The sequence below is a fragment of the Halichoerus grypus genome, chromosome 2 (genome assembly GCF_964656455.1).
Source record: "Halichoerus grypus chromosome 2, mHalGry1.hap1.1, whole genome shotgun sequence".
Taxonomy (NCBI): Eukaryota; Metazoa; Chordata; class Mammalia; order Carnivora; family Phocidae; genus Halichoerus; species Halichoerus grypus.
Genome location: NC_135713.1, coordinates 71301611 through 71318579, shown reverse-complemented (window position 1 = coordinate 71318579; position 16969 = coordinate 71301611). Strand labels below are relative to the sequence as shown.

Sequence of the window (16969 nt, the reverse complement as noted above, 5' to 3'; positions counted from 1 at the left end):
TGAATAAAAAGAGTGAACCTAATTCAAAGTAATCTTTTCTCATGATTACTGATAAAGCAAGAGAATTTTTGTGTTGCTTTATTGTGTTAAGATTAAAAATACATCACATAATCATTCTGACTTTTCGGAAAATAAAAGTATGAAAACTATATTTTGTAAAAACTGTATTAGTGTATATAACATACATGCACAATATATGAAGGTAGCAACATTGCTTGAGTAACATGTTCACTGTTTTGGGTAAAACTGATATAAAGAAAGCACTGTTACAGATTATACAACTTATGTTAAATAAAAACTAGAAAACCAATAAAAACATCTCAAAATTTATTTTTCTTTAATATTGAGACCTATAGAAACACATACACATATCAAATTCTGTATTAAAATTAAAGGCAACAAGTATTAGATTTTGTTCAGGTTATTATAAATTATTAATGTGCTTTGCCAAGGTATGCTAAAAGACAAAATATATAGAGAGAGAGCCTTAAAAGTGAATTAAGTTGTTAAACTCACAATTTGAGAAGTATCGTATGTAGGAAATGCATACGTGGTATATCTGTTTTTAGAGTACTCTGCCCTAGAAGACTTGGTAGGTCATATTAAGTATGACAGCTAAACTAGATGTAATTTTCCTAACTGTGAAAATGAACTGTATGTTTGGTTGTTGTGTTTTTTTCTTCATTTTCTTACATGTAAGTTTGTGTAGTAAATGAACTAGAATTTCTTACAGAATCTCCCTACACTTCCATTCATGACGCAGGCTTCCCAACTGAGGCACAGTGTCAGTGTCAGTCCGTGATCTGAATCGTTACTAAAATAATTAAGTCCTAACTGAGGGTGTTAAAAACTTTAAAAATGACTTCAGAAGACAATAAATTAGTCAGACTCTGAAACATATTAAATAGATTCAGCCTTGCAATTTTGCTTAGCATGCACATTCAGAAACCAGAATCAGAGGCGAAATTTCATACATGCAGATGAGCACTTGTGAACAACTCACAAAATAAATGCTATTTAGTCTGAAAAGCCTTGTGATTCGGGAACCAATCTACTAGATAGATGCCAAATTAGCTGATAATTGCCCTAGGCTGAAACTAGCCATACTGTCTGGTACTGATAAGTACTTGAAAAATAACATTTTCATAATTGCATGAATCTCTATTAAATGAAATAAACCTGTAAAAATCATAGAAACACCAAAAACCAAACATATTGCTAATGCAAATTACTCCTTTGTTAGAGAATAATATCTTTTTTTAACATTGCTTAAAGCAATTCAATTGAAAAGCTAAATCCACAATTATACTGCATGTTATGCTTGGATAATACATCCATTCACATAGCCCATGCTTTACCCACACATGGATGCTAAATTGTGGCAGTGTGTGTGGGTAAAGGAGTTTACAAGATAAATTATTGTTAATCCTTGGCATCCAGAAAAATAATTGGTTTTGCTAAGCATCAGACTAAAATCATTTGTAGTGGCTTTTGCCCACCCTACTACTGAAGATTATGTCTTCCTCAGAATCCTTGTATAGTCAAATTCCATACAGTCTGTCTATCATATATTTCGTTCTTATTGCTATGACAATGTGTATAGACACAATTCTATTGCCTTCTGTTCCTGGGAAATTTCTCAGAAATATAAGCTTGTCACTTTAGGCAATTATTAGTCACCTAGAAAATATTATGGGTATATATTTGAAAATTAGAGAAGCAAAAATAAATCATAAGTTTTTGAAGTTTAGAAAGATGTTTGCTCGGGGCGCCTGGGTGGCTCAGTCGTTAAGCGTCTGCCTTCGGATCAGGTCATGATCCCAGGGTCCTGGGATCGAGCCCCGCATCCGGCTCCCTGCTCGGCAGGAAACGTGCTTCTCCCTCTCCCACTCCCCCTGCTTGTGTTCCCTCTCTCGCTATGTATCTATCTGTCAAATAAATAGAAAGATGTTTGCTCATAATTTCTACTACCATATTGCTGTATTTTTCTTACAGTTTCATTGTACAACGCCAGCACCTAACTTCTGTATAAATTTCTCTTGAGTCAAAGAATTGATTTTAAATTAAAAGAATAGATGCACGCTAACGTATTTAAATATATAAGACCATCCAGCTATCAGCGAATAGATTAACTGTTACTTACAGAAGGTACCATTTTTTAAATGTCCATGAACATATAATTGGGCGGGTAGGGAAACAAAGCAACTTCCCTTGCTTGGGGAGACAGAGATACTTACCCAGTATGTTTCATTACATAAGAAATCAAGTTAGTTTGAAAGTTTAACTTTGATAACCAAAGTAATATTAATAAGCTACATTATCTCTATGGCTATAAAATAAATACATCATATGATGTAACAAAGATGGAATTATAGACAATCTGACAATGAATTTGAGATTTGAGTTCAGTTATTATCAGAGTAAAAAGAAAGAATGGTGTCCCCTGATGAGGTTCTTTGATCCTACAAAACGAAAACACACAATTTTCAATGCTTACAATTCTGTAAAGATTGATAGTATTAGAAAATCCTTCTTTTTTTTTTTTTAAAGATTTTATTTATTTATTTGACAGAGAGAGAGATAGCTAGAGCAGGAACACAAGCAGGGGGAGTGGGAGAGGGAGAGGCAGGCTTCCCGCCGATCAGGGAGCCCGATGTGGGACTCGATCCCAGGACCCCGGGATCATGACCTGAGCCGAAGGCAGACGCTTAACGACTGAGCCACCCAGGCGCCCCTAGAAAATCCTTCTTGTTCACAATTTCCCCACTCTTACTTTTCTACAAGGAAATTCTTTTATACCACATTTAATAACCCAATATATGACACTAACTCATTTACCTCAGTAAATCTTTAAAAGTGAAAAGCATCCAGTACAGAATTATATTCCTATATTCAATCCTACTTCAGTTTCCAATTTGTCCAGAAGTTATCCTCTGACTATTTTCCACTGCTATTATCTGTGAAAAAGATACTGATAGAAAAGATGGGTATGAGGAAGATGGGGTGGAACCTTAGTTTTTCAATTCTTTGTGAGGCTAGGAGATAGGAGACTAAGGCATTGTGTTATCACCTAATAACTAATAAGCTTTTTTACTCCAGTGATTCCTCCCTGGTGGTAATTCTATGGTAGGTATTAAAAAAGGAAGGGACACATACAGAATCACCTATCAAGCTTTTAACATATTCATGCCTACGTTTCTGCCAGATTACCAAATCCAGATCCCCTGAGTACAAGAGAGTTTGCACTATCTCCTTTCATGATTATGCATTGTCTCTCTAATCTCTTTTTTAGTTGTCAATTTCTGCTTTTTATATTTTGAAGCTATATTATTAGACACATACATACTTGTTAAAATACTTCCAGATGATTACCCATTTATCATTAAGTATATCCTTCTTTATTTCTTGCATTAAAATTTATCTTCTCTGATTTGAGTGCATTTACACCAGCTTCCTTTTTAGAGTTCGTATAATGTATCTATTCCCAACAGTTCTTGGTCCCTATATTTCAGATGTTTCTTTTATAAGCAACATATAAAATTTAAAGAAAAAAAAAAACTGTCTTTCAATCCAGCCTGAAAAAGCTTTGTCTTGCAGTTGGAATATTTAACTCATTTACATTTAAATTAATTACTGATATTTGGGTTTATAACAACCACTACCTTACACTCTGTTTCCTATTTTATCCAACTGTTATCTATTACTTTTGTTCTATTTTGTCTTCTTTTTAAATAATCCAATGTTTTTCATTATTGCATTTACTTTCATTAGTTTTACATTATTTTATTATTATTTTAATATATACCCTAAAATTTACAATAAGCATATTTGAATTATTATAGATGAATATACATTAGTACTTTTAACAGCTAATAGAAAATATTAACATATTAGAACATTTTAACTGTATTTACCCCTTTTTGTATACTGTTGTCATTTTTACTGTACATAGAAGTATACTGTATAAACTTAAGACCCATTTAGATTTACCTATATACACTTTCCAGTGCTCTTTATTCTTATTTACATTATTATTATGTTATTGGAAATCATTTTTCTTCTTCCAAAAAATTTTTTTTAACTGAGATACTGCTAATGACAAATTGGTAGAGGAAAAAAGAATAAATATCTTTATATCACCTTCACTTCTGAATTCTAGTTTGGCAGTTGCGTCCTCTGAAAGGGAAGGTTGTATACTCCTGAAAGTAATTTGCTTTTAAGATGTTTGCTAGGGAGTGTTCTCAGGAAGAACACTTGAGAAGGAGCAAATTTAAAAAGACTGGCAAAAAGAGAAGCTCAACTGCATTACAGTTCTAAGAACTGCCTCAGTAAATCCAACAGGGGATCTAGTTCTCAAATGGTGATTATAGTCATCCCTAATCGAAGCAAGTGAAATGAATATTTACTAACTCATGCCAACCAGTTACTGGATATGGACTGTTCCTGGTAAGGTACTATAAGCTTGGATAGGTCATCCCTCTGGACAGTGTACCACGGCATTCACTCCAGCAGCTACTTTCAGCAATCTACAGGTGCTGTTCTGTAGTTCTCTGGCTTCGGTTGTTTGGTTAAGATATCGGCAATAAGTCTTATTGCAGGTTCTTTAAGTGTAGTAGGTCTTTTCCTCAAATTGCTTTTAGGATTTTCTATTTGTTAGCATCTTTTCTTTGGAATGAGCTGCTTTTAGTTTACTTTTATTTATCCACTTTAGGGGTAAATAGGGCTTTGTAAATATGTGGCTTGATAACTTCTATCAGCTTTGGAAAATTATTGACTCTTACCACTTTAAAGATTGTTTTTTCCTCATCTCTTTCTCCTTCTGGGATTCCCATTGCTCATACATTCATATTTGTATAATATTCCATATATTTCCACACTTCTTTCTCAATTTTCCATTTTTTTCTTTCCATACCTCAATATGGATACTTTATAGTAATTTATCTTTAAATTTAGTAATTTTCTCTTCATTTGTGTCCAGTAGGAGGTTAAGCCATTCTATTTAGTTTTTACCTTTTTTTATTTTATTTTCACTTTCTTTAACTTTATTTTGATTCCAGTGAAATTCTCCACTATTTTATTTTCCAGAATATGTGGTTGTTTTTTAGTACATGCCATACATTGTGCATGAAAAATTAAAGATATCCTGAATAATGTTGTTTTCCTCCATAGAGGAGTGCCTCTTAATTCTGGTAGAGAGGATATAGCAAGTTCATTTCATTTCAATTTAATTAGGGACAGAATTGATACAGAGTTGAGTTTCCCTATTTTTAAGGTTTACCTTGTTTATTTCTGAATCACCTCATTTCTGAGAGAGAAGCCATACAGAGACCCCAACAGAGATTTTTCAGTAGAGTCTTTCCTAGGCTCTTCTCTCTTCTCATAGAGCAAACTGCCACTTACGTATAACCCCAAATTGCTTGCCAACTAACTTGAGCACAATACAATAAAAACAGCCTTTGGGATTAAATTACTGAGTAATTCTTGTAATTCTTCATTTCAACCCAAAGGCATAGCCAGGTTTTAACAACAAAAGGTATGAATCTGAGATGTTTTGAAGTCAGGAGGGATGTCCTCTGCCTTGGTACGAGGGACAAATTCATATACAAATACTACTCTTTGAGAACCTTCCCCATGTGTGTCTGCCACTATAATCAGGGACATTTTAATACTTCCTCACAATACCTTTGTAGAAAATGCTTTAATAGCCATTAAAAAAGTGTTCTTTTTGGACCATTACATCAGGGGGGGAATGACACTCCCCACCTCCATCAAGACAGGAGTTCTTGAATCTTACTTCCCTTCTGTTTTGGCTTGTCTCTGTCTTTGACTATGTACCTATGAACTTACTGTCTTCTGCATTTAGCTTTTTGTTCCAGTTAACTTTGTCAAAACAATGTCATTAAAAAAATATTTGTGGGTACAACAGTAAAAGTATTTATTCTTACATAGCCACAATAAAAGCATTTATTCTTACATATCTGCAAGCCTGCTAGATTTTGTCTGTTGTAGACTGGGTTTGGTTACAAAGCTCTTCTCTTGGGAAATCTGATTGGTAGGCTATGGTAGCTCTGCTTCTCATGTCTCTTCTCCTTTTTGGACTACCTGGCTGGCTTGTCTGGGATGTTATTTTCATAATGATGGTGGAGTTGTAAGAAAGCATGTAGAAATGTGCATGATGTCTTAAATCCTATTTTCAGAACTGCCCACTGATGCAAGTCACATGGCCAGACCAAAGTGAAAGAGTGAGAAATTAAACCCCACCCTTTCAATGGGAAGAACTGCAAAGTAATAACATGACAAACGTTGATTTCAGGAGGATTAAAGAATGGAGATCAATAGTGAATCCACATCTTCCTTCCACACTTCTGGGTGGTGGGGGAGGGGCAGAGGGAGAGAGAGAGAGAGAGAGAATCCCAAGCAGGCTCCACACCCAGGACTGAGCTCCACATGGGGCTCCATCTCAGGACCTGAGATCATGACCTGAGCCAAAATCAAGAGCCTGATGCTTAACAGACTGAGCCACTCAGGCACCCCCATTCCTCTGGAGTTTTTATTTCTCTCATCTACTTGAAGAAACTGGAGCTATTTCAGTGCCCAGGCAGCAAATGGTACTTCAGGTCTCTTTATTTTTGCATTTTTGTATATCAGAGAAATTTGTCTTATAGTCCATATTCCAAGAAACTTTTAGGGATTTATTCTGATATACAATAGATTTCTAGCTAGAAGATGGTTATGCCTGGTAAAACTAATAGAAACATAACATACAGCCTAAAGTCATTAAAAATTTATGTTGACTGATTTGTAATATTTGTCTTATTTCCTTATAGTTACATGTTCATGATATTAATTGAAACTATTTCAAAGTACTGGGAAGATTTTTAAAAAATATGTTGTCTATAAACATCCTTAATAACTTGTCTTTCTTTGTTCCCCCAATGAGAATAAATTCTCATTATCCTTTGTCATGATCTGTCCTAATCATATATTTAGTTTCTAAGAATTGCTGCTATTGAAATGAGAATGCATCTTTTCCATGCATATCAGCTGCATTTCCATTTTAGATGCTGAATAGACACTTTACACTCTTAATTCATTTAAAATTTTTGAACATAGGGTATTGTATGTGTACGTGTGTGTGTGTGTGTGTGTGTGCAGTGCACATGTATGTGCATATTCTCCTCCTTGTCTCCCATAGCACCAAAAACCATACTGAGATTTTCCTATGTGTGGGAAGTCATGCTAGCTACTGCAGATACATCGAGCCATGGTGAAACAGAAGGCGATAAAACAGAAGGTCCCCTTGAGGGTCTTGATCTCCAAATATAATTTCGGCAATAAAACTATTGAAATAAGCACTTTAGTTAAATGTTGTAATATCATCATTACTTAGAAGTAACACAAATAATGCACTTAAATTGAATTGCTCTTTAAAAAGAGCTGCAGAAGAAAAATATTCCTTATTTTAAATAGGGTTAATTTTACTTTTCAAAACTCACTGTGTCTTTGTCACAGATTAAAAACATGTGGTATTACTTCTAGTTTAAACTCGATATAAAATTTTACTGTATCTTTCTGATATTTTTAGCTTCTTTGTCAGAGTTATCTTCCCTTATTCAGATGGATGAACTTTAGAAGCATGCAGATTCTTGCAATTCAAACAAATGAGAAGCCAAATATAAAAAACAAATTAACCCTATCTTGTTTGGCTTATTTTAAAAGCAACTAGAAATATAAAAATCAAATTAATAAAGAAAAAATACTGCATTTTTTTTTATTCTGAGAACTTTAACATTTTATACAGGCATTAAAATTTTACATGTGGAATGCCAGTAAGGAAACCTGATTACATTGAATAACAAAAAAATGCTCTTTTCTAATGTTATTTGTGTACTGAAGAATTACATTTGAAAAACGATTCCTTTATATTTAACCCTTTATTAATCTTGTTTTTTCATTCCACAACTCAGTAACGTAATGTTAATGAAGGCAGAGATAATCAATCTCAGCACTAAAAAACATACATATACACATATATATTATTATTTTATATTTATATTATTCATTTTTTAAACTCCTTTGCTTCTCTCAATATACAAGTGGATAATTGGGTGGTTTTCATATTTAATTCTATTTTTTTTAATTCCATTACTCAAAGACAACTTAATTGATAGCAATTTTAGAAAATATAAATACTGTGCTAAGCCTTCCAGTACCTTCCTTAGAACGCATTTTGGAAGCCCTGAATCATGATTTTTTTTTTTTTTCTCCATGATTTATACCTTCAGGACAGCTGTCTTCAGAGTCTTCACACAAGAGTTATATTTATTTATATACATATGTCACATACAAATTGAAAGTATTAATCTGGGAGACAGTCTAGGTGAAATCCAGATCTAACTAGAATTCTTTCTTATCTCCACTCAAGAAATGTACATCTTAAATTGGGGAAAAAATAATCATTTGCCACTTCAAGTGATTCAATTTACTTACACTGTTTGGAATGTTACAGATTTATTACTTCTAATCTGAAAACAATAAAGAAAAGTTGAGTCTTAATCCAAACTGCCTCATTTCTAAGTGAATAGATTGGGTAAGATATTGAAGATTCTGAGTTTGGGGCATACCTACGATATATCATTTTGTGATGAACTTAATACAAAATTCGCAGTGTAATACTATTATTTTTTACCAAAGATGAAAATGTTGAGGATAAAACTAAATATCCCAGATTCATACAACCGTCAGGAGCAGTCTGAATTCTCATCCAAGTGTCTTAAGCCTAATTCCATTCTCTAAATGACGCACTACATAATATCCATAAAAAGAATACGTGTTTGGGTAGGGAAAAAAATCTTAATTAAATGCTTGTATAGTAAGCCTTTGTTTTTTTATTTTATTTGATTATCGTTATGTTAATCACCATACATTACATCATTAGTTTTTGATGTAGTGTTCCATGATTCATTGCATATAACACCCAGTGCTCCCATTCAATACATGCCCTCTTTAATACCCATTACCAGGCTTACCCCTCCCCCCACTCCTCCCCTCTAGAACCCTCAGTTTGTTTCTCAGAGTCCATAGTCTCTCATGGTTTGTCTCCCCCTCCGATTCTCCCCCTTCATTTTTCCCCTCCTACTATCTTTTTTTTTTTTTTAACATGTATTATTTGTTTCAGAGGTACAGGTCTGTGATTCAACAGTCTTACACAATTCACAGTGCTCACCATAGCACATACCCTCCCCAATGTTCATCACCCAGTCACCCCATCCCTCCCAACCCCCACCACTCCAGCAACCCTCAGTTTGTTTCCTGAGATTAAGATATATAGTAAGCCTTTTAAATTGGTTTCATTTTCACAGCAACCTTTCCAGGAACTGTCCTTATTACTTCTTCTAGGTGAGGAATACGAGTCTGGGAGATAGGAAGGAATTTGTTTAGCTCAGCTCATAGCGGAGCCATGTAATGAACACAGGTCTGCTAGCCACAAGGGCTCTATATTTTCCAACATTCTGTGTTTCTTATCATTTGTTCTATTTATAACATAGAAACTACATATCTTCCCCAAATTAGAGACAAATCAGGTAGCTGGCACTTTCCAAGAAGATTTCATATTTTTTTTAAAAAAATCAATATTCTTCCTTCACAAAATACTGGAATCACAGTGTATGATGGAAAAGTCTTTGGAATTGAAGAGATATGATTGGGTGGATGTACCAGACTGTTTAATCATTCATTTATCATAGTACATTTTGTTTCCAGTTTAGTGCCCTTATAAATAAATCTGCTACCCTGAAGAAATAGGTACAGGTTTTTGAGGGGATACAAGTCTTCATTTCTATGGTGTAAATGCCCAGGATTACAATTTCTGGGTCACATATGGTAAGTATATATTTGGTTTTTAAGAAACTGCCAAACTATTTTTTAGAGTGACTGTACCATTTTACCTATCCCACCAGCAATATATGAGTGATTGGTGGTTCTCCACATTCTCACCAGCATTTGGTACTGTCACTATTTTTTATTTCAAGCTGTTCTAAAACATGTGTAGTGGTATCTTATTGTGGTCTTAATTTGTATTTTCTGAATGGTTAGTGATGTTGAACATTTTTTCATGCTTACTTGCTATCTTGTACCTTAGTGAAATCTGTTTGTGCCTTTTGCCCACTTTCTAACTGAATTGTTCATTTTCTTTTACTATGTTTGAAGAATTCCTTATTCTAAATAGAGTCTGTTGTCACATATATGGTGTACAAGTATTTTTTCCAGGTCTGTATATTGTCTTTATATCCTCATGGCAGTGTCTTTCACAGAGCAACAGTTTTTATTTTTAATAAAATCCAACTTACTGATCTTTTTCTTATATGCATCACGTTTTGTTTCAAGTCTAAAAATTCTTTACCAAGTCTTAGGTCCTAAAAATATTCTATGTTTTCTTCTAAAAGTTTTATAGTTTTTAGATCTACGATTTATTTGCGGGTTGTTCTGTACATGGTGTGAGATGTAGATGAAGGTCCATGAAGGCCCAACTGCTTTATCTATTTATTATTTTCAGTCTTTTTTTTTCTTAGTGTGTTTAGTTTTAAATAATTTTTATTACCGTGTCTTTCAGTTTGCAAATCTTTTCATCTGCAATATCTATTCTATCAGTAAGCCCATCCAGCATGTTTTTAATCTAAGCTTTGTAATTTTCATCTCTATAAGTTTGAGTCATTTTTTACATCTTTGGTGTCACTACTTGACATGCTCAATCTTTCTTCTAGTTTCTTGAACATATGGTATTGTTAGAGTAACTGTTTTGATGTGCCTGTCTAATAATTATATATTATCTGTTTCAGTTCTAGGTGTTTTAGATTGGTTGATTTGTCTCATTATCGGTGGTGATTTCCTGCTTCTTTGTGTGACTGGTGTGTTAAAATCGTTTATTCTAGAAGACCTGGAAATAGCCTGAGCTGTTTAAAGACATGTACCAGCCCGATAGATATTCCTGGACAAACCTTGAAATGTACTGATTAATGGTATTGTTTCAGAGTCTGTTTTTGTTTGTTGTTTGTCTTTTTACAAGCTTAGTAACACTGTTTGCTGATAAAATCAAGAATGATGGTTTGTACCTGGTTTTGGCAAGACTCTCAGCAGGTTGAAGCTGGTCATACAGCAAGAATGTAACCAGCAGGGTATATGAGGTCCAAACTCACACTCCATTTTGGACTCCCTGAATATGAGGTATCCTGTGCACATGATGGTGGTTCCTACAGAGAAAGTAAACACAGTCTTTATACTCCTGCACAGGGTGGACAATTGGATCCTGCTTCTACAAAACCCTGCTGGGAAACAGCTTTTAACTATGATGCATATTCCTACTTTCATGCTGTTGTACTCTATACATTTCTTGCAATAAACTTGAAATGCATAAGCATTGTTATTTTGGGTCTTATGACTCTTATTTCACAGCTGAAGTCTGATTTACTGCCACAGTTAGTGCACCTGGTAATTTTTTATCAGATGTCAGACATTAACATTTTACCGTGCTGGATATGGGATATTTTTGTGTTCCTATACATATTCATGAGCATTGTTTAGAAATGTAGTCATGTTACCTAAAACAATTTGATCCTTTTGGTTCTTGCTATAAGCTTTTTAAGCCAGGACTAGAGCAAAGTTTAGTCTGGGGCTAAGTTTGCTATAATTACTGAAACGAAGCTATTCAGAATGCTCTAGCTGAAGACCTATAATTTATGACTTTTTCATTTCAGCTGTTCCAAAGACATGCTCTACCTTGCCCTGTATGAACTTGAAGATTGTTTCTCTATCCTTTCTGCTGTTTCCTTCCTCGGTGTCAGGTCTTTTCCTCATGTGTGTGTCCTGATAGGTAATTATCTGAAGATGTGAAGGCTTGCGAGAGACTATCCTCAGATTTCTGGACCCCTCTCTCTCTCTTTCTCTCTCCATCTCTTTCCTTCTCTCTCCCTTCTCCTCTCCCTCTCTTCAGCTCTCTCATCTCCAGTATTTTGTCCTGACTACCCTAGCCACCTTGGTCTCCCTGGATTCCCGGGTCTATCCCCTCAATTCGGGAACAGCTTGACTGAATTCCCTCTCCTCATTCCACAGGCTGGAAACTCTGCCCAGGCAGTAAATGGGGACAATCATAGGGCTCTTTCCATCTGTTTCATATCTTTCAGGGATCGCTATCCATTGTTGCCTGATAGCCAATGAAATCTAATATTTTTGTGTGATTCTTTTTTTGTTCTTTTTAAATTTTTTTTCAGGCAAGAGAGTAAGTCTGGTCCTGTTACTCCATCTTGCCTGGAAGTAGAAGTCTCTGAAGGATATTTCTTCTCACTTAATGAAACAATCATTAGGAATGCAGTAGGTAATTTATATTGTTTAAAGTTTTTTAGTAAAGGGCTATGTGATAAATTTCTTTTGGAATTCCATTATAGAAAAATATTATTTATAATGAACTATTTTGCTTTTCTTACTTCCATAACAATAAATTCGGCAAGTCATCCTCTTCTCCCTTTTCTACCTGGCTGTAAAGAAATAAGATGTGAATTTTATAATGAAATGCCAAGACTGTAACTTAGACTCCTAGTTCAGCTCTATCTATCACTGACTCCTCCCTATTTGTTATTTGTGCCTTATATATATTAACTTTGCTTCAGTAGCTCTGCTGTATCTACCCTCTTTGTTAAGAAACTTAAGGGACTTTGGCAGTTAGATAATTTTAAGGAGTATTTGCACAGAATTCAACTAACATCTTAGCTCTGTTTCTTGCAGTCTATACCCCGGTTCCTGTGTTTCATCTGGGTTACCTATGTATTTGAATAGCTCTGCAAAATGCTATGTACTAACCTCCTGGAGCAAATCTCCCATTACAGCTTCTAATTTTGGGGCAAAAAATTGACATATGATAGTTACTGAATAAATATCTGTTGGATTAATGAATAAGTAAATTAATTTTATTGGAGATTTTAGCCTCATGTAGAAATCACAGGATGGCACATCTAATTATACACAAGTATGGCAAATTCTATTCTTGTAATAGACTTAAACACCTAAAACATCCTCACAAAGAACACTTTGTTGCTGATTTTCTTCACAAAGAGAAACAGACTGTAGAAGGTTGACCCATATGGGTTTACATACCACAAAACCCCCCAGTTGTATTTATACAATAAAGTATTTACAGTTTTGTCAATAATATCAGGGATCTTGCAATCCTGTGTGTGTGTGTGCACGCAGTCAGACCGAGAAAGAGGAGGTAGAAAGGAAAATAGAAGTAGATATTATACCTGGTCAGGAGGTTGGTTAATTCCTTAGCGCTCTTAGGAAAAAAAGAACTACCAGTGGGCCTCTCAGCATGTCAGACCATTGGGTTGCTTCCAAAGCAATTAATTCTCAGTGGGGTGCAAGTGAATTCATTAAAATAGAGAATTGTATTGCCTCTGAGGATTTGTGGGAAGGTTCGGATCTTTTAGAAGAGTAACAGCTGAATGAGCAAGTAAAGCCAATTGTAACTTTTCCAGTTTCTCAGTTATAATTCAGGTTGATTCAGGGTGAGATACAATTATGGTAAAGGGTAACAATTGTTTTATCTTTCCAGCTGAGTAGAATCACTGTACCTTATATGTATATTAGTACCAATCTTTCATTTGATTGATGTCATAGATTAAATCAGAGAGACAAATGGAATAGATCAATTTTTTAATAAGGAAAGTCTGAAGCAGGAAATTAGTTTATCGCAAGTTGCCTCTGAATCCTAGTACTTTTGTGATTAGCTCTAAATAGGAGTGAGTCTATGTTTGCAGGAATGCATGTGGGAGTACCTGAGGAAGTGTATGCGTTTGTACTGGGGAGAGCGGGCTAAAAATGGCACATTAGCTTTCAAGAAAGCTAGAACACGTTTCTGTTACTCTGCCTTCCAGTACCCAATTCTAAACTTCAGTGACAAAGATGAACATGAAAAGATAGTTGTCATTGGAGGATTTGACTCAAATGATATATTGATCTCCCTTTTAAAATCATTAAAACATTATCAGAAATCGTTCACATTTATTTATTTTTTCATTGTAAATATTTTTTATTATGTTATGTTAATCACCATACATTACATCATTAGCTTTTGATGTAGAGTTCCATGATTCATTGTTTGCGTATAACACACAGTGCTCCATGCAGAACGTGACCTCTTTAATACCCATCACCATGCTAACCCATTCCCCCACCCCTCTCCCCTCTAGAACCCTCAGTTTGTTTTTCAGAGTCCATCATCTCTCATGGTTCATCTCCCCCTCCAACTTCCCCCCTTCATTCTTCCCCTCCTGCTATCTTCTTCTTCTTCTTCTTCTTCTTTTTTTTTTTTTTTTAACATATAATGTATTATTTGTTTCAGAGGTACAGGTCTGTGATTCATCAGTCTCACACAATTCACAGCGCTGGTGAGCACATACCCTCCCCAATATCTATGGGGAGCACATACCCTCCCCAATATCTATCACCCAGAGATTAAGAATTCCTCATATCAGTGAGGTCATATGATACATGTCTTTCTCTGATTGACTTATTTCACTCAGCATAATACATTTATTTTTATATGTTATTTGACTTAATATTCACGTCTGACTTAAATATAACTATTTTTATTTTATAAGTAAAATCTCAATTGTTATGTGAGGGTGAATTACATTTAATCCAGAAATTATTTATATTTTAACACTCTATTAACAACATTGTAGGTAGTATGAAATGTTTAACAGTTGTATCTTACATATTTACTTATTTACACAGATACAGTAAAAATTATAAAGGAAGACATCTTATTCAGGGTTTTAAAGAGTATATGCCAAAGGAATATATATGAATACTGAATTCCTCCATTTTATGTAGTAATGTCTGACTCAGAGTATCTGTGTGTGTGTATATTCCAAGAGACAAATGTGGTTCTAGATAAAGTTACTATAGACCTACCAGTGATATTGTTTCTGTTAAAAAATGTACAGATGGGGCACCTGGGTGGCTCAGTTGGTTAAGAGTTTGCCTTCAGCTTGGGTCATGGTCCAGAGTCCTGGGATGGAGTCCCACGTTGGGCTCTCTGCTCGGCGGGGAGTCTGCTTCTTTTTTTTCCCTCTGCCCCTCCCCCTGCTCCTTCTCTCTCTCTCACTCATTCTCTCTCTCTCTCAAATAAATAAATAAAATCTTTTTTTCAAAAAATGTCCAGAAAAATGTGTATTGGATAGGTCTTGCCTCAGTATTCTAGGTGGAGATTGGTTAACCTTGCTGTCACTTTCACTACAATAATCATTTGGTTCTAAAGGGCCTGCTAGTCCACCTAGCTGGCTCAAGGCAAAGTTGTTACATGACTGTAGAATTTTTCAGTCTTTACTTATCCTTTCTTCACCATTCAGTTATCTTCCTCAGGCACTCAGTGGTCTTAAGGTCCTGTCACTCTGGAAGAAAGTGACAATTCACTTTACTTAAGGAAAGGCCATGGGTATTTAATGCACTTAAGTGTCCAACTCCTCCCAGATATATTTGCCTTCCAAAGGATGGCCAGAATGCATTTGCTTCATTCAATGAAAGATTTCATAGAAATCTCTCCGCTTTTCCTCAAATAATGGCATGCTTTTTTAGAAGGCCAATCTGAAGTCTAACTGCAAGTATTCTGAGTTTCACTAGGCTTTGGAAAGACATCAACATACTACTTAAAACACAGTTTTGTTTTATTTTGAAACTCACTGTTGAACTGGTCCCCATTCCACCTAACTTTTTAATGGATGCATACCTTGTTTCCAATAGTTTGCAAATAGTTGTTTTCTTCTCTGTTTAACTGGTAATCTTCCCAGATCTAGCACAGTAGGGGTTTGATAAATACTTGTTGATGAAGCTACCCTGCACCACAATATCTGACCTAAGTTGTCACTTATGGTTCCCCAGACACTGCTGTTTAATTGCTTTCAATTATCTTAGCCCATGTCTACCCAAGCAAAATGAAGTGGTGAGTCAAGCAATTGTCTTGTGAATGTGATCAATATAGAAATTCAATACGGATAATTAAGGCACCCCCTAACTCACTTTTTTCTTAGTAACAAGCTTTCTTTTCGCCAGAATTGTTCAGATAATTGCCTCAACTGTCCATTTTACTTTGCATCATAGACACAGGTCTGTAAGTAGCTTAACGGACCATGGTAAAACTGAATGGTCGGTGCAGTTCACAGATAGATCACCACCTAGTTCATTCATCTGTGGTGCTTCTGGGTAAATCAGGCTGACTGGTCTTGGAAAATTACATTGATTCGTTCTGCCTCTTAACGGCTGAGGTCTATAGGACACAGATATGCTCCTGGCTTCTGTTTTTGAGTAGTTTCATATCGACCATTGTTCCCATATCCAGAAATTGGCAACACACACCAAAGGAAAAGGTATGACTAGTAACAGGTTAACTTGGATCACGCATGTAGCCAACAGAAACATTTTGGACCTCAAATGAATACTGTTTTGCAGGATGACCACAAAAGTAAAAAACAAACTTAATGTCATCAGACTACTAAAAAACAAGTTCACTTTCATAAAGGGAAAATACATCCTTTTTTACAAACATTTCATCTTAATTATTGAAGTAACCTTTTGGACATAGCATAAACTTATAAAAATATTCATTGAGTAGCTTTGACTTCAAATATTTGACAAATGCCCACATTTTTAATGTTTAGTTGTTTAACTACATTTTCTTTCTAAAATTGTGACCTACATATGCAATAAGCTCTTTGTACCATGTGACTGTGAATTTTGTTTTTTCTATCACTTTCTGCTTTTTCTAACCAAGTTAGTTACATGGCATATTGTTTTAGAAAAGACTAAAAAGGCAGTTACTTTTTTAAACAGCAGTTTAAGGAGTGCTTAAAGAATAAATACAGAGAAAGTTAAAAATAACAGAAGAGGACAAAGTAAAATATATAATAAAAGTCTGAGC

General features: G+C 34.9%; 1 long non-coding RNA gene across 1 annotated transcript in view; it reads right to left on the bottom strand.

Moving 5' to 3' along the window:
- Window positions 1-11111: 11111 nt before the first annotated feature.
- The window catches only part of LOC118537505 (uncharacterized), a 100313-nt gene continuing 94455 nt past the window's right edge, over window positions 11112-16969 (bottom strand). Inside the window, exon 3 of the long non-coding RNA XR_004918163.2 lies at window positions 11112-11249. This is a non-coding gene — a long non-coding RNA (uncharacterized LOC118537505). The remainder of the gene's footprint in view (window positions 11250-16969) is intronic.